This window comes from Phlebotomus papatasi, chromosome 3 (genome assembly GCF_024763615.1).
Source record: "Phlebotomus papatasi isolate M1 chromosome 3, Ppap_2.1, whole genome shotgun sequence".
NCBI classification, from domain to species: Eukaryota; Metazoa; Arthropoda; class Insecta; order Diptera; family Psychodidae; genus Phlebotomus; species Phlebotomus papatasi.
The window spans coordinates 63,831,009-63,852,292 of NC_077224.1; the positions used below are offsets into that span (position 1 = coordinate 63,831,009).

The window sequence follows — 21,284 nt, forward strand, 5'->3', positions numbered from 1 at the left end:
TTTCGAACGGAAAAGAACAAGCCAGAGGAAGAATGGAAGCTTTTGTTGAGTGCGCATGTTGGCTTGAGAAAGTGACTTGATTTTTTTTCAGTTGTTTGCGTGAAAAATTGCGATATTTCAGCAATTTTCTTTCTCAACCAGACAAAAATGAAATGAGAATGAAGTTTGAGTGTAGGAAATATTACAGCAAGGAAATGAGACTTTCTTATTATACTCTTTGGCTTAATGTGCATCTCTTTAATGGCCTCTACACACTAGAGAAAATTATGTCCATATTGAGGGGTTTTTCCTACACAGTCGTAAGAAATTTGCTTCAATATGGACATAAATTTCTCTAGTGTGTAGAGGCCATAAGCTTTTCAAGTCAAATACGTCATATTTGAACAGTACAAAGTAATTTCCCTTTATAAAACTGCGACATAAACTCGAGTAAACAATTTTAAAAGGAACTAAAAAAAATAATGTAATATTATCAATAAAATATTGGACTTTTACTACAAAATTCCTTAAAAATACAAACTAAAATGAATTTAGATCTATCTTTCTTTTTCTGACCATTTGCATAGTGATTTTAAAACATTGTTTTTTAAGGAAAGCGTGGCTTATAGATTAAAAAAATATATCTTCACTGGGCTCACAAAAAGCAAAAAAAAATATTCGGAAATAAATCGTACCTTGAATAATATAATACAATCATATTGAATATTGAAAATTCAAAATTGTCTACGTGGATCTTACTTTTCTAAGGGGCGTGACCTTAAGTTATATAGATGAAGTTTCCTCAGACAGTATTGTATAGGGGAAAGTGGACTGCCTTTGAATGCACTATCCTTTAAATATTTTATTTATATTTTTCTTATTTCCCAAAGCAAAAATTCTATTAGTTTTCGATTAATCACTCTTTTCCAAGACAGGCCAAGTTTCCCCTACCTCTTTCTAAATAACGTCGAATAAAAAAAAGGTTTTTTTTTTTTGTATAAATTGGTACAACTACTTATACTGCTTTTTAAAATTTATTTCTTGCAGAGTTTTTCTTTAAATAATACCACGGAAGGGTCAAATAGAGAGTGTTGTCGAATATATAATAAAGCATATGTAAAAATTTAAATAAATTGAAATCGAGTCTCCCTTATTCATATAGGTTTTTGTTCGTTATTATTCAGTGTGTGGAAAATATTTAATTAAAAGTTTGTCATGCCAAAAAGAAATTTAAACCTATTACTCAATTAGATTATGTTTAGTGAAGAATATAAATAGTACAGGGTGAGTCAATTGAACTGCAACTAAATTTAGACTGCTATAACTTTGAAACCGTTTAGGACAGCATGCTAAAGTTTTGCATAAGGTTAGTTTATTTTATTGGTTACAAGCCCAGAGAAGCATTTATGATTTTTTTTTGTGATTTTTTTTTATCTGTAATGGCACTAAAACATGATGGCGTGATTGCTCTATATATATGTATTGCTCTATATTTAGCTCTCTTCAAAACCTTAATTTGATTAAATCTTTTGAGTTTTGAAATATAACTCAATATAGGGATAGGGTAATGTCGTACATTTTGGAAAACAGTGTGTTTTAGAACCAATCTGGGGTGTTTTGGAATGCTTCATAAATATATCGCTGAAAATCATATAAATACTTGTTTCGCCTTCATTTTTAAGTTTTATTTGAATTATTTGACTTTCTACGTACCAGATATACATAAAACTTCTGAAATTAGATTAAATTTAGAGCGCAACATACGTGCGGAAATTGATAGTGTATCATTCCACTGTTCACAAAATCTTAAGTGTGGTCAATTTTGCCGATGTTAGCAGAAAAAGTGCTAAGTTTTTCATTATTTAAACTATTTTTTTTAGTGAAATTGAAACGTAAGTTTGATAAAAAAGTGAAGTTTGGACCTTTTATTCAGAGGCCAATGATCAGGTTCAATGATTTTTTTTTGATTTTTTAGTGAAAAAAGCAAATTTACAAAAGTAAACAATCCAGTGCATTTTGGAATGTGAAAAATCTTTACAGTATTTCATGTTTTTCTTGAAATTCCTATACCAAGGGAGTCTTCAAAAGGCAAACCATATATTCAGGATAATGTGGTGAAGACTCTGAAAGCATTCAGGTGTGAGAAATGTCTAAGAGATGCCTTGATGGAATTCAATGAGTCAAAAAGTACGATTTTCACCGGTAAGTGTCCAGTGAAATGCCAGATTGGACTCTCCAAAACTTACTCCTGAGGGGGAGAAGGGCCTGGCGCAATGCTTCTCAGATTGTTACAATCGGTGGCATCCAATAACCCAAGATCAAGTGTTGGATATCCTGTGTACGAATTCGTCTTGTTCCAAAATACCCTATTTTTCTTTGTTCCAAAATACCCCATTTTTCTTTGTTCCAAAACACCCACATCATTCCAAAATGTACCATTTTATTTCTTTATATTTTTTGCTATCTTAAATAAAAAAATATGCTTTTTCCAGTAATTTTCGATAAGATTTTTATTCTTAATAAAATAAAGAATATATAAATATAAATTTCAACGAAAAAAAATAATTTGGGAAAAAGTTTGAATAGACTGAAAATTGAAAATGCTAAAAGTCGGTCCAAAATGTACCACAATAACCTACTGCTAGCATTATAAAACTCTATGGTGGATGTCGAAAAAAAATTGCATCATTGTCAACCATCGTTCTTAAGGTGAACAAGCGAATTGAACAAAATCCGCGTCATCGCTGTAGACAAACGGTCCCTGAGACGCACAAATCGCAAATAACCATGAGACAAATATCCAGAAATTACTTCTATATGAAGACTTAAAAATTCCAAAAAGCATAAGATATTTATCGATGTCCAAGAAAAGTTATGCTCGATTGGGTGAATGAGTTGCTTCGCTTGGTCATTAGACGATTAATGCTGAAGATCAGCTTCTCTGATGGGCAAAATTATTAAAATGGTTGTGTCTACCTAAGGGAAAGGTCATATTATAATTTCAACATTTGAACGTCCACCGGAAGTCAAGGACCATCATTTTATTATATACATATAGTATGGACTTCCGCAATGTCAAATTATCGCTTTCCTTTGCTATTTTTGGACAATGGAGTCAAAATGAATATCAATGTGCATCGAGTAATTGTCCTGGAAGAAGCTCTTAAACCGTGACTGTACACAAAAAAAAATCGGTTAGAAATAGTGGAGATTCATCCCTTTCGTCGTCAGCCTTTCGTCTTGAATGGGATCACAGATGTAGTCTTATCTTCGTTCAGCGTGATTTTATAGCAAATTTTAAATAAATTCTTAAGTGTTGACTATTCTCTGACTTTTTCTCGTTTACGTCAACAAATTTAATTTTCAAATAAAAAAAATACATCATTTTGAAAAGTTGCAGTTCAGTTGAGTCACCCTGTAGTGAAAGTCAAAATTTTCAATATTGTGTGAAAATTCAAAATCTATAACTTTTATTTTAATAAAAAGTACCTCTTGAACTTTTGTTATTGGTGACCCTCCTCTGAAGATCACCCCAAAAAAGTCTTTTCCAATAAAGAAAAAGTTGGAGTTTGAATCTATTCTAATTTCTACGGATAAAAGTTGTTATTTTTATTACTTTTTTCTAATGTAAATCAAGGTCAAAAGAGCTTTTGAGAGAATTTAACTTACGACAAAAATCAAATAAACTGAGATACTATTTATAAAAGAGTCAGGAGATTTATAATTTATTTCCCAAATATTTTGAAAAATGTTCTTTCAGAATTTCATATTATTTCAGTGGGAAAATAAACTGTTTAAAGTTATTTTAATTAAAATTAACCCAAAGAATACGCACAATCACAAATTTGACCTAAAGTGTTTAACTCGTGTTACTGACCGTAGCGAAACGACACTTAACTTTTCCAATTTACTCATGCTGTGTTTTCAGGGGTAAAATATTAAATTTCCACCCTGAATTTTAATAACAATTCCAAAAAGGAGCAAAAAACAATATACCGGAATTGAATACGAAAGCGGGGGTTTATACTAGGGAATAATAAAGGGGTTCATAAGACGTCTGTTAATTTCTTTTCAAATTAAATGCTTTTACTTCTCACGCCCTCTGGCTCTCTATAAACAGGATGTGTTGGTCTTGCAGTGGTCAGCAAGTTAAATTAAAATTTCTCTGAGTCAGAATGAGATGTCCAAAGAATCCGAGAAGTGTAAGGTAGAAATGTAGGGGGGAAAAACAAATATACCGGGGATGTAAAAAAAAAAGACTGGATGGCAACAACCCAATAACACGACAATCATCCCTTTTGCAAAGCTATACATTGCTTTTTGTTATGGGTGGAAAAACAACATTTTTATGAGTTCGATGTTTGTTGGTTTTTCCCCTTTTTCCACCATCATACTGCACCCTCTTAGTCGCTCTCCTTGACGAATGAAAAGCTCCCACAGTTCAAGGTATTCATCCTTCTCTTTTTTTGGAGTAAACGTATGACAGAGTTTATGCGATAGTTGTTTGTTCATGGATTTTTTTTCCAATTGGAGCGACTTTATTAAAGTCTGAGGTATTTAGCCCCAAATAACCCTTTGTCACTCACCACTCAGCAGAATATTCATGTAATTTTCGGAGCAGCTTTTGTGGCATTTTTGTATAAACGTATGCATAACACACTCATATTTTTCTCCATATTTTCATGTTTTTGCGCAGTTTTTTTTTCTCTTGAAAACATCAACGAAAAAACTCAGAAACTCTTTGGTGGATTTGTTTTTTTTATATTTTTTTGGTGGAAAAAATAGAGAATGGAATATTGTGTCAGACCGACCTCAAGGGATAAAATGCAAAATTCATAACCCTCCAGGTGCATTGAAAGTATGAATCTATAACTTGAGTATTTACTCTTGTTGACTTTAAAGCTTATGCAGTGAGCTTTTTAAAAGCATTAATGTACACGTACATATAAAACAACCGCTGTGGGACATTAAGAAAGTGATTGTACTCATAAGAATTCTGAAAAAATTTCTTATAATTTTTTTTCGGTTGAGGAACATTTAACAACCGACTTGAGATCATTTGTATTACGAAGTTTAGCCTCTTATCAAAGTATTGCATGAAGAGGTGGTGATGTGAAAATATGTGCTCTTATAATTTTATTAATTTATTTGAATGAGAAAAGTGATTCTGCATATATTTAAATCGTAGAATATTATACCAACAAACATAAATTCGAGTAATCTTCGAGATAAAGAATCGCATTAAACAGGCTGACCTCGACAGTTGAAATTCTATTCTCAATCGAATTTGCATTAATTCCCAGTTACAAGCATTCTGGTAGCCTGTGAAGAATTTCAAGCTCCCATTAGATTATTAAGGTTTATCAATCACTGATTTGTCTGTTTTACATAGTTTAAATAGCTAAAATCGTTTGCAACTCAATAGATCAATCAGATTGAACCAGGATTAAGGGGGAGAGTGTACATCATCGTTGGAATGGTGTCTATCTTATATGAAACATAAAAGGAATTTCATCGGAATAGAAAATAGGTTTTTCTAGATATTCAATGTTTATAATTCGAAATTTGATTTTACGATTTTAGCACTCCTATGTGGCAATAGCATTTCGAAGGGTTTTAGGACTTCACAAAATCGCTCATTATCACCTATTAGATTGCAGGGAAGATGTATCTAAAATCACCATTTTATATCACACAGAGTGGCTGAAAAAAAATGCAACAAGATTCAGAAATGATAGCTTTCAATCCACTTGCGAGTTCATATTTTGCATCATTATAGCTTATTTGCTTGCGTTCTAATGAACTGGTGCGCGGACCTGTCTCCGATTTCCCTTCCTAAACTAAGTGATATTAGTCGCGTTTATTTCACTAATGCTATGTTTCGGTTTTCAATTTTGTTATATTGAATTTAATATGTATATAGGGGAAAGTGGTCTGCCTTTGAATGCGGCACCCTTTGAATGTTTTAGTTTTTCTCTTATTTATCAAAGCTAAAATATTACTTTGTTAACTAAAGTTAATACTATTAACTATTTCCTATTAATTTCGATTAACAAAATAAAATTTTAGCTTTGGGAAATAAGAGAAAAATGGAAGCATTCAAAGGCTGCCGCGTTCAAAGGCAGGCCACTCTCCCGTAACTCTATGGTTTATACGGTTAGAGAACTAGGGTTTCTGCCGTTTACCCGAGGAGACCGGTTTTGAAATCGGTCGAAAGCCACAAACAGTTGATTGAAATAAACTTGAATTGAATTGAACTGAATTATTATATCGGTTAAAAGCTCACAAAAGCATTTCCTAAAATATTTTGTTAAACTTCTGAAATCTGTAATGGAACTCATTTGATGACGCTATAATTTACTGGAAAGTTGGATGCAGCTATTTTTAGGGCTCTTCAAAACCTGAATGTAAACTTTTCACTTTTCGAAACATATCTTGGTTGCAAGGATACTTGTAGCATTTTAAAATGCTTTTATGGAGCTGTAAAAAATGCTGCATTGCTAGTCATCGTCTTTAAGGTAGAGAAGCAAATTGAACGAAATCTGAGTCATATCTGCAAAACCGGTGGCAGCCAAAATCCCGAAAGACAAAATCCCAAACGCCAAAATCCCGAAAATACCTAAAACCCAAAAGCCAAAATCCCGAATGTTCAAAATTCTGAAAGGGATGAAATTATGTGGAGGAAAATATTTAGAATAATTTCCCAAGACACAGAAGATTTCCCTTTGCCTCCAACAAGCGCAAGTGCAATCGTGGGAGTATCTATGACACTTTTAAGAATTCGAGATTTTGACTTTCGGGATTTTGGCGTTCGGGATTTTGGCTTTCGGGATTTTGGCGTTCGGGATTTTGACTTTCGGGATTTTGGCTTTCGGGATTTTGACCAGGACCCGAGTGATTGAATGTACTAAGTACGTAAATTTCCATATTCAATACTCGAACTCAAACAGAGAGCGCAGTTTATGTACGTATCTATGTATCTACTTTGTTTTTTTTTTCAACTTGTCATTGAACTAGAGCTCAAACAGTTTGGGATATTGACATTCGATCTTCAGTGACCCCCATTAAAATTAATATCTCCAGAATTTTTTTCTAGTTGCATTAGTTACATACAAGATTGACCGAAATTATCACAGAAATTTACGTATTATCAGAGGAACTAATGACATGAGAAAATGTTTTCCTTTAAAATAAAAAAGTTTTAGTCTTTTATTTGAAAATCACTTCTGCAATATTCTTTACAAGGATTTTATAGGAGGAACTTCATGATCTGCATGAAGGCTATTTCGTTAAAAAAAATAAGTTCAATTTATGAGCAATATTCTGGGTAAAGAATTCCACAGATTATTAGGTAAAGTATTTACTGAATTACTTTAACTAACGAACATCTTGGTACATCCACTCTTGGAGTTTCTTCTAATCTTATCTAATCCATCTTTTCTCAAGGTACATTTCCGATCTAGTCGATTGATTTGCCAATTTGTGCTGTCGAAAATCTGCTTCAAGTATCTTCAAGGAGTAGGCACATGACCTAGATTGAAATGGGTTTCATCCTTTATATCGTCTCTCAAGTCAAACAAGGTCCTACCGGGATAACTCTTGGGTGTGTTGTTAATCAATTAACAATAGCCGCTACCTCGGAAAATTCCTTAGAAAAGGTTATACAAGGAAATTTGAAATTTTCATGGAACTCCTTAAGCTTATTTATAGCACATGATGGTCTTCAGAAGACAACACGTGTTTCCCATTGAATTTCTTAAAACCACCCGTTGTCTCTTTACACTTCTACGTAAAACACCTTTTACGAATTTTCCATGACAATACCTCTGCTTGGGAATATCACCTGGAACAGATAATATTTTTCAGGGTTGAAGCACAATTTCAATTTGTCAGTCACAGAGCAGAAATTCATTGTTGAAGGTGGCATGAAAGGAAATTCATATTTAATTGATTTTGCATCACATGGAAACATTTTCATTTGCCATAAATTCATTTTGTAGATGTAATTGAAATTGCAGGCAAAATGAAACAGCTGGACGATACTGAACGTTTTTGATAAGTCTTTCTATATCGTCGGTTGGATCAGCAACTGTGCTAACTGCATTTGTTTTATGTCTATATTCGTTGTAAATGATGCATCACTGCGTGGTGTTTGAAACGAATGTGAACACGAAGCAAATACAGTTAGCACAGTTGCTGATCCAACCGTCTGACGATAACTACATCAATAGATTGTGATTTTTGGAATATCGTACATATCATCGAAAACCGCAATGGTATTTTATATCGTTCAAAAATATAGTTTAATTAACACCGTCAAAAGGAGAATTTATACAATTTTTGTCGATGATACCCTTTTTATTGAACTGATTAATTAAAACTGGCAATTAATACATTTTTTTAGGAGAGAAATCGAAAATTCGGCATGTTTCACCAGGCGCCTCCATCAGTACCAGGCGTCCCCACCAAAAGTAGAGCACTTTAAAACAAATCAAAATAACTACACTAATTTTTCATCTCACGTTTTATGATAATATTTACATATTTATTCTGTATTAGGGGGAAGGGAGGCACATTTGAATTGGAGTGTCAAAGTGCAAAAAAAAATTGTCGCAAAAACTCTACGATCATCTTTTTAAAGAACTCCAAGGCTGTGGGAAAGATATTCACCTCATCCTGTACTTTGGAAGTTCAACTGATTGAAAAATACTGGGGACTTTTGAAGACCTCAGGGATAAGGCTCAGCCAGCTGAAGACTTGCCGTATTTCAAAAGAAACTAGAAAAGGCCACCCAATACCAAGGAGACTGGTTTACCAATTCTATAATGAAGGAAGTTAAGAAGAAGGTAAGAAACAAATAGATAAAAAACAAAATTAAAATCCCAAGAAAAAATCTTATCAAAAATACATTTATCTTTTTTTTGTAATCTGTGGTTCATGAGAGCCATTTTTCAATGGTCAAAATTTTTCGTTTACATCTGAGCTTTTCCTTTTTATTTCAAGTGAATACCTATCCAATATTTAAGTGAAGCATGAAGTGCATGAATGCCTTCCGATGTATTTTCCATCTGCTAAATTTCCCTATCCTCCTCTATATGTGAGATCCATGTGGAAAAGCTTCGATTGATTATCTTCTAATGAGTTCCTTCAGATATATAGCAATTGAGGCTTTCAGTTGGTTCTTCTTATACCATTGAATGATTTCTAGTTGAAATATATTGAAGGATTGCTGATGGTATATGTGCTTTTTGTGGGTACGGTCTGCCAGCATGGTATAGACAATGCACAGTAGTTTCAGTTCGCTTCCCTTCTATCATTTCTCTCTTTTAATGGTATCCCTAGGATAAAGTAGTTATGTATATATTGAAGTGTACGGTTCATCGACATTGTCTCTGAAGCAATTTCAATCCTCATCGGTACGTGAAGCGGAACGAAAGATTAATTGTAACCAAAAGCCCGTTCATTGAAACGCACAAACACAATCATTGCTCAGGGGTTGAGACAGAGACGTTGCTGCATGGTTTCGGTGTGATGATAATGAGAACAGGAGGTGCTCCGGAGACTGAGATAGGTGGTATTCGTTATTGTTGAATCTGTTCATTGTGATATAGATACGAAGACAGCATCCCTAATATAAGATGCAAATGAGTGACAGATTCAATTCCGTATCAACACACAACTCCTACACCTCTATACTATATCTGTGACAACATACAACTCCATCCCATCCTATTCATCCACAATTCCCCACCTCCTCCATGCGTAAAGGAATAATTACGATTCCTGGATGATATTAGAAATGAAAGACATTTTGCTGACAAAGTCATAATACCATTTCGTAACTATAACATTTATTTAACATGGAATACATGGCAAATAGACATAACATTGTTGCCGCAATGTGGTGTTGGCATTATTAGCTCCATTGTGAGCTGAATACATCATAAGAAAATCATTAAGTAAATGGATTGAATTAGATGAAAAAGGGTCTAGGATTGTAGAAGATCCATCAACGTATAGCGAACAATAATAGAAATTTCAATTTCTATAAAACACCCATTATCACGAATTCATTTCATTGAACTGCGATGTGGTTAATTAAGTATAATAGTATATGGAATACTTTATATTATATCCGTGGAAAATTTGTAATTTATTCTATTCTACTGCCAGAAATACGTTATTATAAAGACATTGTTATTAAATTAAATTATTACTCGAAATGTATGCGAAAATGTTATATGAACTATTAATATATTTTTTTAAATAGACAGAAGCATGCAAGCGTAATTATAATAATTTGGAGATTATTTTAATTAAAATTTCATGAAATCAATAAATATTAATGTTTTTTTATTATAATGAATAGAAATTTTAAATATGCTGCTTGTCATTTTATTGCTTTGTGCTATTATGATGGTAACGAAGTTAAAGTCCCTGAAATCGACGGCTAAATTCTATTACTATTTTGAGTCCTTTTAGAGTAGACACTCTGAGAAACAGGCGAGATCCGGCATTTTAGAGACTTCTGTATGTTTTGACTTCAAAGGTTTAAAACATTATTTCTAAAACTCTGAAAACACAACACTAAATTTCATAAATTTTTTAGTCACTACTTATCCTTCGAGGTCCGGTACGAAATGAAATGAAATTTTGCGTAACGGTACTTAGAAAATGTTGTTGTTATTTTACCCTGCAATATTGATCCGAAATAGGTGTAAATATATTATGCTTTTTAGGTGTATAATGGGTTAAAATTACCCTTTTTTATGTTAATTTTACCCTTTAAAAGGTGTAAAATTAACATTAAAAAAAGTTGATATATTTTTACACCTAACAAGTGTTAAAATATGAGGAAAAAAAGTTAATCGCACCCTCATTTTTTCCTTAGTGATGAATAAAACGAATCAGTGACAAATTCATAGAAACTTACATTCAAAAATTCAAAACATTCAAAAATTGGCCCACCGCACTGGTCGAATCGAGGATCCTGGTCGAGTGAAGGCACTTTACCTTATACAACCTGTGAAGGAGTTTTCCATCGTTTTCACTCCGGTTGGTCAGCAACACTAAGGCGGCGGTGGCCGCAAAACGCAAAACATATAATTACTTTAAAGGACTCGAGTGTAAACACAATAAATTAATAAATAAAATAAATAAATTATCTTGAAATTTTGTATAGCTAGCACACTTTCTAGTGTAGACTTTATTAAAATAACTCGATTAGCGTTTTTGCCACATTTATTTACATGGAATAATCCATCGCGTCTCAAACACGCAGGGTCTCCCATATGCTATCGGCGAGTTCTAATTTTCATGAAAATTTGGGCATCGTTGTATTGCTGGCTAATGAGGCTATTCTATTATTTCAAGCACAAGGAATGGAATTGCAACCCAAAAGGAATGCTGGAATTTTTGACTTTAAAGCTATATGCACACAAAATCAGGTGTATATTATCGATTCTATAAAAAAAAACAGTTGTAAAGTCATCCAACTAAAGAGAAAAGAATCGCACTCAAGTGTTCGAACTTTCCGTCAAGCATTTTACACTTTACTATTTTTTTATATTTATTACCGACAAACACCTTAAAATTAACCCACAATCTTTTTTAGGAGTATTGTGACCTTAATAGTGTAAATGTAAATGCATTGTAAAAGTGTTAAACCCTTATGTTCTTGCAGTAATTTATGTCTGTAGTTATTTTAATTACTATTTACCGTTTAAATTTATGTATTAATTTTAAAGAGTTTTTAAACAGGTCAATTTGACCGTTTTTGTAGATTTATTTTAGAAAGTTATCTATCACTGCTTTTAAAGCACATTCAAAGACTAAAAAATATGAACAGGCAATAACCCCTGAATCGACATTATCTGAGGGTTCTCCGAAAATTTCAGATTAGTTTCTAACAGTTTGTGCTTGAGTTTTGGTAACGGCCAGATTGACGAATTTAAAAGCAAACAGAGGAATGCATTTTTTATCTTTATGCGGTGAAAAGTGGACGTTGTGAGGCAAGAAAAAAAACTCAAATCATATTCAAAATTTAACGTATTTAATGTTAAAATCTTCTAAAAGGAACAAATATTTAGATAGAATTCAATATTCATCAAATATTGGAATAAAAATCCATAATTTTAATCAATTTATTTTATCCAATTTTACCCTCAGTGTCCAATTTTATCCTCAAAGTGTCTAAATTTAGAAACTGGTCAAAATTATGAGCTCTTACCCTAGCTATTTGCGGAAAAATGAAAAACTAGCGAAAAATAATTTTGCTGGTGATGGGGGGATTTGGGTGAAGGAAGCAAAAAATCTATTTGTTAGTTCAAGAGTTCTCATCGAATAACAAATGTTCATATTTTATTTTGATAAGTTTCTAAATTTAAAAAAAAATGACAAATAAATTCGTGCAACATAAATTAATTACTACTTAACTGGTTTCTTATCAATCAAGAGCGATGCAGTCTCATTGAAAATTTTAAGGCCCTTCAAAGAATCCATATTTGGCAAATTGATTGAGAAATGAGCCCTTCAAAGTAGCTGAAATTCGACCTTCAAAAATTTATAAAATGGAAAATTTTCCGGCCATAGGTACTCATGGACGAAAGGTCTGCCTGAACTCTCTTGGTGTGCTAATTTCGAGAGAAACTAATGGAAAATATAGTTGTAGAAGATAGGAGAGTGTAGTGGAAAAATGTCACTACGAGTTGTCGACATATTGGGGTCACCAAAAAAAAGCAGATTGTATATAATTACTGTTGTATTTTTGAGTTCAAAGAGAAGTACATAAGATTTATAAAATTTGACTTTTTTGCTTTGGCATATTAAAACATCCCGGTTCAATATTATTATAAACTAATTGCGTATGGGAATTAATTTGTACGTTTGGAATCAATCTTTTCTATTCTTTTAGATATTGACCCAATCTTTACTATAAAATATTTAACTGTTTCACTCGTTTTACTTATGATGATATCCTGGGAATGGACACATGCAGAAATTTTGCACTTTAAACTTATCAAAACAAAACTCATTCGCAGTGCTATATCATTAATACTAGTCATTAAATATTTTATTATGAAAACCATAGGGGACACTGGGGCAAAAAGTTACAAATTGAAAATTTGAAAATCTAATATCTTACAAGATAAAAAAGACAGCGGCTTAAATTTTTTTCCATAGATGGCCTCCATAGACCTTCTTCAAAATCGTAAGTTTCTTAGAATTCGAATTAGGATTTCACAAAATAAAAAATATTGAAATTTTTAACCCTATTTTTAAAATGTTTTCCTTACAGAAGATATCAATTTTGACCTACTTATTTAGCAAAATTGATGCACTGGTAAATATTTCCCAAATGATTTGGACTCCTTGAATACGAAACCACTATCTATTTTGAAATTTTACAAAGATCCTTTTCTCCAGAAATCCCTTTATTAAAAATGACCACTTGGGGTAAAAAGTAACAAAAGGCATTAACTCTGAAAAATGCGACCAATTTAGTGAAAATTTTTCCATTTTCGTACACATTTCACGAGATATCTCCAAAACTACATAGGTTGCCAATTTGGGGTTTGCGGTTGCCTATTCTATATTAAATTGGCTTTTATTTTGTATTGTATTACTATTATTTGCTAATTCATTCTAAACTGACAGAAAATAGCTAATAAACCCAAAAGTTTTTTTGACGCGCTAGAAACATATGGGAAACATAGGAAATGTCATGCCCTTGACAAAAGGTATGGAGCAAAAAGTAACAAAACCGAAGCAATTTTCTGATGTCTCACGGTGAGAAAAAACGTCATTTCCATGTTTCACCGCTTTTTGTTAGCATTGGTCAAACGATTAGCAGTCTCTTGTGTGTTTTTTTTTTCTAAAATAGCTTGAAAAGCACTTTTCTCGTTCAGATAGAGAAAACTGTGTTTTAAAAAAGTGTAGAGGAATAAATTTTCTATAAAAATATGTCATCTAGCTATTTTTTTTAAATTTATGAAGGCCTGTAATAAAGCAAATTAAATTATGATAATATCCCATACCTGGTACTATTTGCCCCAGCATTTTTGAGAATGGTCATAAAATTACCTTATAGAAAACAGCTCGATAAATGTATTTCCTCACACAATAGAGGAAAATGACTTTCACAAAGTTGTAGAGCAGCAAATTTCCTTTAAAACTGCACTAATTAGAAATTTCTGGGGCGCTAGGGTAGCTTGTAAAAAAATAAAATATCCGTCTTGTGACTTTTTGCCCCGGTCTCCCCTACTTATTGTGTCATTTGAATTTCAATAACCAATAAAATCTGTTTGTTTTAGTCTCCTGGAAGTTTTTGTTCAGAATGGTTGATACAACTGAGTGCTACTCGGAATTTATCAAGATTGAGAATTTTCTCAATCTTGTAATTAAAATTTTAACTTTTTCTTTTTTCTCACGAAAAATTTTATTTGGTCTTGAAAAATACACCTTTCTTGTTGTACTTATCTACTACATTTTATCAATAATTATAGCTTTCATCTATCTCAATGGCACTATATTGGAAGCAGTTATGGTTATTGAGATCTTTTTAGGTGTTGTGCAAGTTTTAGTAAAACTACTGACCGTCTTAACCAATGAAAAGGATTTATATGAGCTACTGTTGTGGATCCGAGGACTTCATCAAGATTGTACATTTGACGCAATAAGACAGTCTGTAGAAACTCATTTCAGTACCATCCAATTCTTTATAAGGATATTTAAAAAGTAAGTTTTATTAGAATGAGCTGTTCACTAATGTGTTTTTTAATTATTAAAAATTTTATGAATATTCTAGTTATTTTTAGTACTAAGTTTCTTGATAATACCTCACTGTTTTGTGCACTTCCATGAAAAAGAAACTTAGTGAAGAGCCCAGAACATTTTCTAAAGGAACTGAACGGTCAATATTAATTTCAGAATTATCTGTGTACTTTATAACATGGCCGCAGCTGGAGTAATTGCATATGCCATTTATATCAATTTGGTGATTTTTGCGATTCCTTGGATACCTGTGAAGCAGAATGAGTCAAATATTTACCATCATATTAACCAAGCTTTCATTTTACCAAGCATAACGATCATAGCTACACCTTGCGAATACATTTTGATAACTATTGGATTCTACATTATAGCCATACAAAATATTTTTCACGATATGATTAAACAGTTAGATAATTCTAATCTCGAAAACAAGAAAAAGGTTTTAAAAACTATCTATATTTTTCATTGCAAAATTCTAAAAAATCTTAAAATGTTCAATGATGTTTACTCTTTTGTCTTTACAATTCAAACTTTATCGAGTTCAGTGATAATAATGCTCCTATTTTACATAATTCGTATCGAAACAAATCTTATATTCGTACCACTTGTTCTCGGAATTTATTTACAATTTAGTTTATTGTGCATATTTGGAGAATTAATATATTCAAAGACCACAAATATTTTTGTCGACTTGTACTTGACAAAATGGTACGAATTCGATTTGAGCGATCAAAAAGTTTTTCTGATGATGATGCGTGCGTCCCAAAATCCTTTTGGGCTTAAAGCTGCTGGGATGTACGATATTAATATTGTTATGTTTATTCAAGTTGTAAAGGCTGGATTTTCTTTTTGTGCTATTCTTTACACATTCACTTAAACCAAATGAAATATTTATAAATGCTTTGGAGCACAGCCACAATTATATCTACTTTGCAAACGTATTGATTACAATTTAGAAAGAAAGCATGAGAAGCTAGGATCTAGTTTTAATATCTTTATTGAGTCACAATGGAGGAGGAGGGTGAGACAGTTTTTGGCCACCGAAATGTTTTTTTTTTTTCAGAGTCACTGGTTAAATACTTATGATCTCTTTTCGAAAAAAAACTAGAAAAACACAATTTTAGATCAATTTCGTAATGTTGTTCTTTATGTTATGGAAAAAGAAATTTTAATTATTAAAAAAATATATAGATATAAGATAAAACAGATTTTATTAAAAATGGATTCGATATACTTGTAGATCGTATGGTATAATTGAGACGGTATCCTTAATTAAATAAACCATATTAAGGAAAGGGGATGGCAAAGCATCCCAGGCTTTGCGAAGAGCTCGAACTCGTGCGTTAGATGTAATCCCTCAAAAGTACTTTCGCATCATTTACAGTTTACCGGTTCTCAACCGATTTAGACCGATTTGTAAATACTTGAAAGATCCCACAAAATAATTGTAAGAGCAATAAAATTGATTTTCGGACAAAAATTACTTATCGATTCAAAATCGGTTCATTGCCGGTTCAGAACCGATTTTAACAGATTTATAAATCACTCAAAACATTTTCTAAAATAATTTAGAACTGATTATATAATTGAATTTCGAATAAATATTGGAACCGGTTCAGTTTTGTCGGAAATTCCAAGACATTTCCAACGAGCCCAAACATGACCCCATTCGCCTGATATATGCATAGAAAAAAAAATTTGAAGTATAGAGAGATTCAATAACAATGGCATTAAAATCAATGCCATAAATTCAATGTCAAAAGTATGCCAAAATCTCTTAAATTTGGATCAATTTTGGCATTAACTTCGAATTCTGCTCCAAAACTAATGAAATGGTGGAATTAATTTTAGTACATTTTTGCATTTATTTTGAAAAACCCAAATTTTAGCAACAAATGGCATTGAATCTAGAGAATCCTGTATTGAACTTCAAGAGATTTTGGCATCAATTATAGAGCACTTTGGCATTGATTTTGAAAAACCCGAATTTTAGCAACAAATGGCATTGATTCTAAAGGAATGGTGTCAATTTAAGAGCATTGTGGCATCAATTTAAGAGAATTGTGGTATCAACATTAGAGCATTGTAAGATCAACTTAAGAGCATCGTGGTATCAACTTTAGAGCATTGTGGCATCAACTTTAGACCACAGTGCTCTTAAGTTGATGCCACAATGCTCTTAAATTGATGCCACGATGCTCTTAAATTCATGCCACAATGCTCTTAAATTGATCCCACAATGCTCTTGACTTGATACCACGTTGCTCTTAAATTGATGCCACAATGCTCTAAAGTTGATACCACAATGCTCTTGACTTGATACCACGTTGCTCTTAAATTGATGCCACAATGTTCTAAAGTTGATACCACAATGCTTTTGAATTGATACCCACTGAGAGAAAAAAAAGATTAAAATTTATTCTTTTCTTCATAATTTCTAGTCTTTTTAGGGCTTAAAAAATATTAAGATTTTTTTATTCTTAATATTAGTCCTATAAAGAATAAAATCAAGTCGGAACTGAAAATAAGATTTTTTTCGAATAACTTTAAATCTTTTTTTTAAGAAGCTATCAGATTAAATTTAAGACTGCAGAAGATTAATTTCAAGAATAAAGAAGAATAGAAATAAGTCATTATGCAGAATGAAATTAAGTTTTATTTTTCATAATTTTAAGAGTATAACCAGTAACCGCGTCTTAAATTATTGATATCTTATTACCACTCTCACGGTCTAGGAGAATCAAAGCCTTGAGCAAGAGAAACAGGATACAATCTTGTGAGCCTGAAACACACAAAAAAAGAAATTAAATTTTAGGATAATACTATATAAAGAGTGATCTGATCATTATTACCTTTTGTTGTAAGGGGATCATACATTTTCTTCAATAGCCGCTTATTGGCCTTATCTTTGGACTATGATGTACAAGAGCTTAGTGACAAGACAATCCGAGCAAAATTGTTTGTAAAAGATGCACTATCACCGATGACGTTTGATTTTTCAGAGTTAAAGTCCATCATCATCTGAAATATTTGAAACATCATTACAAATATTCAATAAATGAGTTAAGTATAAAAAAGCTAATTTGTGAGAAATTATAAATATATTTTTTACAATTTAGGGTAGAATAAATACTAATTAAAATAAGCGGTATTTTCATTAAAAAAAATCTTTCTAAATATATGTAAATATCGGTTATTCTATTCCATGAGAAAGCCCTATTATCTGCACGTAACCCTGGACTTCCTTGCGCATCTTGCGTACATATTCACAAATTAAAAATTAAGTCTTTAAGGACGAAAGGGTAAAAAATTGGGTGTCTAAAAAAAATCACTTTTTCTGCCTTTTTAAACCAAACTTTAGAAGGGTGTTGGAAAAATTTTCTTTTTCGGGACACCGGTGACCCAATCGTCCTTAAATGGTTAAGATTATTTTACCAACTATACCAATCTACTATTAGATTCGTCAAAAATACAAAACATATACCGAAATATAAGATCCCTAGACTGTACAAAAACTATAAGAAACCAAGCTGCCCTTTGATGCCTCTTCTCCTTTGGCTACTAATGGACACTACGGTCCATGCTCTACCTTAAAATAAGGTAACAAGCCTTATAGTCAACTTGCTCCACGAAATTCAAACCCTCCAAATACATTTACTAAAGACCCAGGTTATTGAATATTATCTAACTTCCACCCGGAAACACATAGAAGTCCAACTACACCTTCAATGGATAAGGATATTAATTGAAATTTCACTAATCTTTCATGCGGGAACTCAAAAACTCCTATAATACCAACTAAAGCTTAAGACTCGCAATCACAAAGCATTTAACTTGCATAAAAAATTACATAACGTGTATCCAGAAACTGAAAAAGTCCATCTTAAAAGATAATTCACAAAGATTTCCACTAAAAACTAGCTTGTCTTGTATTAACACACAAATCTATGTCGACGCCCCGGATGCACTGGACGCCCCCACGGGGAAGATAGGTTAGGACGGTTTGGACATTTGTATTGCACTTACCGCATTCTCTTCCGTCCACTTCGTCAGATGATGTTTCAGGAGGATTACGTCTCCAATGAACTGGTCGAATGAACACTTGGAGAGGGCTCCAGCATCTGGAATTTCCAAATGTTTTTTCCTGAAAACGCCGCATTCTTCCACACGCTTTTTTCTTCTTCCTCACTTGGTCCCCCCTGAATCTCGCACAAACCTAAGATCCCATTGAATTCTCAAGTTGACAGATATCTTCATGGTCTTCACAGTTACTATTTGCTATCCATCTTCCTGAAACAATCATCGCAAATTAGTAAAAGAAAATAAAGAAGAAAATTATTTACCTCTTGTGCTGCTAACAGCTTGGCGTTCACTGCCAAAATGGCTGACTATCTCACGTCAGTCGCACAATTCTTTTTCTCACTCTCTCACATAGCACGGACACATTGCTGTGCACTATATTCGTTTCTTTCTCTCACAGAGAGAGTGAAGAATAAAAATAAGTCTCCGAAAAAATTGAATTTAAGACTAAAACTACTAAAAATTAATCTGGGATATGAATGAAAATACTAAAATTTATTCTTTTAGAATAAAATTTAATCTTTTTTGGCAGAATAAAATTAAGTCGTCAAAAAATATAATTTTAAGATTCACTTTTTTTCTCAGTGCACAATACTCTTAAATTGATACTACGATACTCTTAAATTCATACCACAATGCTCTTGAATTGATACCACGATGCTCTTAAATTGATACCACGATGCCCTTAAATTGATGCCACAATGCTCTAAAATGTATGCCACAATTCTCTAGAATTGATGCCATAATGCACTAAAATTGATGCTACAATGCTCTTAAATTTGATGCCACAATGCTCTAAAATTTGATGCCACAATGCTCTAAACTAAAATCAATGCACCAGTGTGCTAAAATTAATACCACAGTGTATTGGAAAGTTACTAAAATGTAAGACATTTATGGCATTGTTTTAATGCCATAGAGTTACTTGATTTTAATGCCAAGAAAGCACTAAAATCAATCACGAAAGGTATAGGAGCCTTTTTGATGCCATAAATAGCACAAGAATGCATTGATTTTACTGCATTTTTCTCTCTGTGTGCGCTCTCTAAAGGCTTTTATAACCATTTGACCTAGAGAAACCGTCATAAGGATTGATTCAACGGTGTTTTCACACATTGTCAATTGTCCGCCTGGGTATTCTCTAAAACGTATTCAAAAATGAAAAAGATTGCACGAGGTGTTTTCCAGCGATTTCAAAAAGGGATGGGGGAAAATGAGGGGCATGATAACGATCCTCAGGTCGACTTATGCGGAAGGTCCCCTTTAGCTCCCAAGTCGCTATCTCTAACCGTTTGACCTCTAGAGCTGGCTCCAGTCTGACGGGCAGACGGACAAACAGCGTGACGATATTGCTCAGAAATCATCTGAGACGCGAAGATTTTATGAGGAAAGTGGTCTCTGGGGCGAGGAAGGTGGAAATTTTGGGGGTGAGGCGAAAAAATCGAAGGATTATATACTGTACATTCGTGGAATTCGAGCAGTGAAAAAGTATGGGGAAGTACGGAACATTTGAAAGTGGGGCACCTTTGAAATTGAGATTTTTCTCCTATGTTTAAGTGGAACTGAGCCATATCGTCAGTTAAATCAGCATTTATCGTAACTTCATTTTTGCGATTTTGAGATATATACATATTTGGAATCAGCGTAATTTTGTTTATTTAACGCACTTGTGAAAAAGAAACTTTTATAAGCTCAATAAAAATTATTTTAAACAAAAATTATCGTAAGTGCCCTTAATTAAGAAAAAATTATCAGAATTTGTCGTAACTTCCATTTTTGGGGAAGTTACGACAAATTGCCATACAAAATTTTCAATAATCAGCATTTGCCGTAACTTCTTTTGCTCACTTGCGTGGCTTGTAATTTGCAGCAAAATTCCAATATTTCTCAATAAAACGTTTACAAACTCTTCCAAATATCGAAAGACAGTGCGAATAGTGTACCATGAAATCATTCTAATTCAATATTTGCGAGAAAAAGTAAGAAAAAATCCCTGCCCATCTGTCATTAATTCAAAAAAAAAAAAAAAAAAAAAAAAACAAACGACGTGGCGCACAAAATTTATTCAATAAATTTTATGAAATAAAAGCTTTTAGGGACAGGGATAACAGTATTATTGACTAATTTAGTCAAATAAAGGCGCTTATTATCCCTAGTATAATTCAAATTGATATAATGCATTTTAGAAAATTGTCGTAACTTCCAGAATCTCTATACATTGGAAGTTACGGCAGTAGTAAGTATGGTACCGCACGCCCTCCTTTTTTGTGCATATCTAAACCTTAGGCATAGAAATACACACACTCTGTACAACACCAAACCTTACCCTCAAAGAATACTTTTGTATTGTGCAGGTTTGAGCCTCATTTTACAGAGGTACACGTTTGCACTGTACAATACTAAACCTTATTTTAAAACATTGTGTGCAAGCATACATTCTCATATGTAGGGAA

At 32.7% G+C, this 21,284-nt stretch overlaps 1 long non-coding RNA gene across 1 annotated transcript; it reads right to left on the reverse strand.

The window, feature by feature from the left end:
• Window positions 1-17,141: 17,141 nt before the first annotated feature.
• On the reverse strand, window positions 17,142-19,144 carry LOC129807177 (uncharacterized). Its single transcript, XR_008752246.1, has 3 exons — window positions 18,778-19,144; window positions 17,604-17,772; window positions 17,142-17,533 (listed from the first exon to the last, which is right to left on the reverse strand). It is a non-coding gene; the product is annotated as an uncharacterized LOC129807177 (long non-coding RNA).
• Between the last annotated feature and the right edge of the window lie 2,140 nt (window positions 19,145-21,284).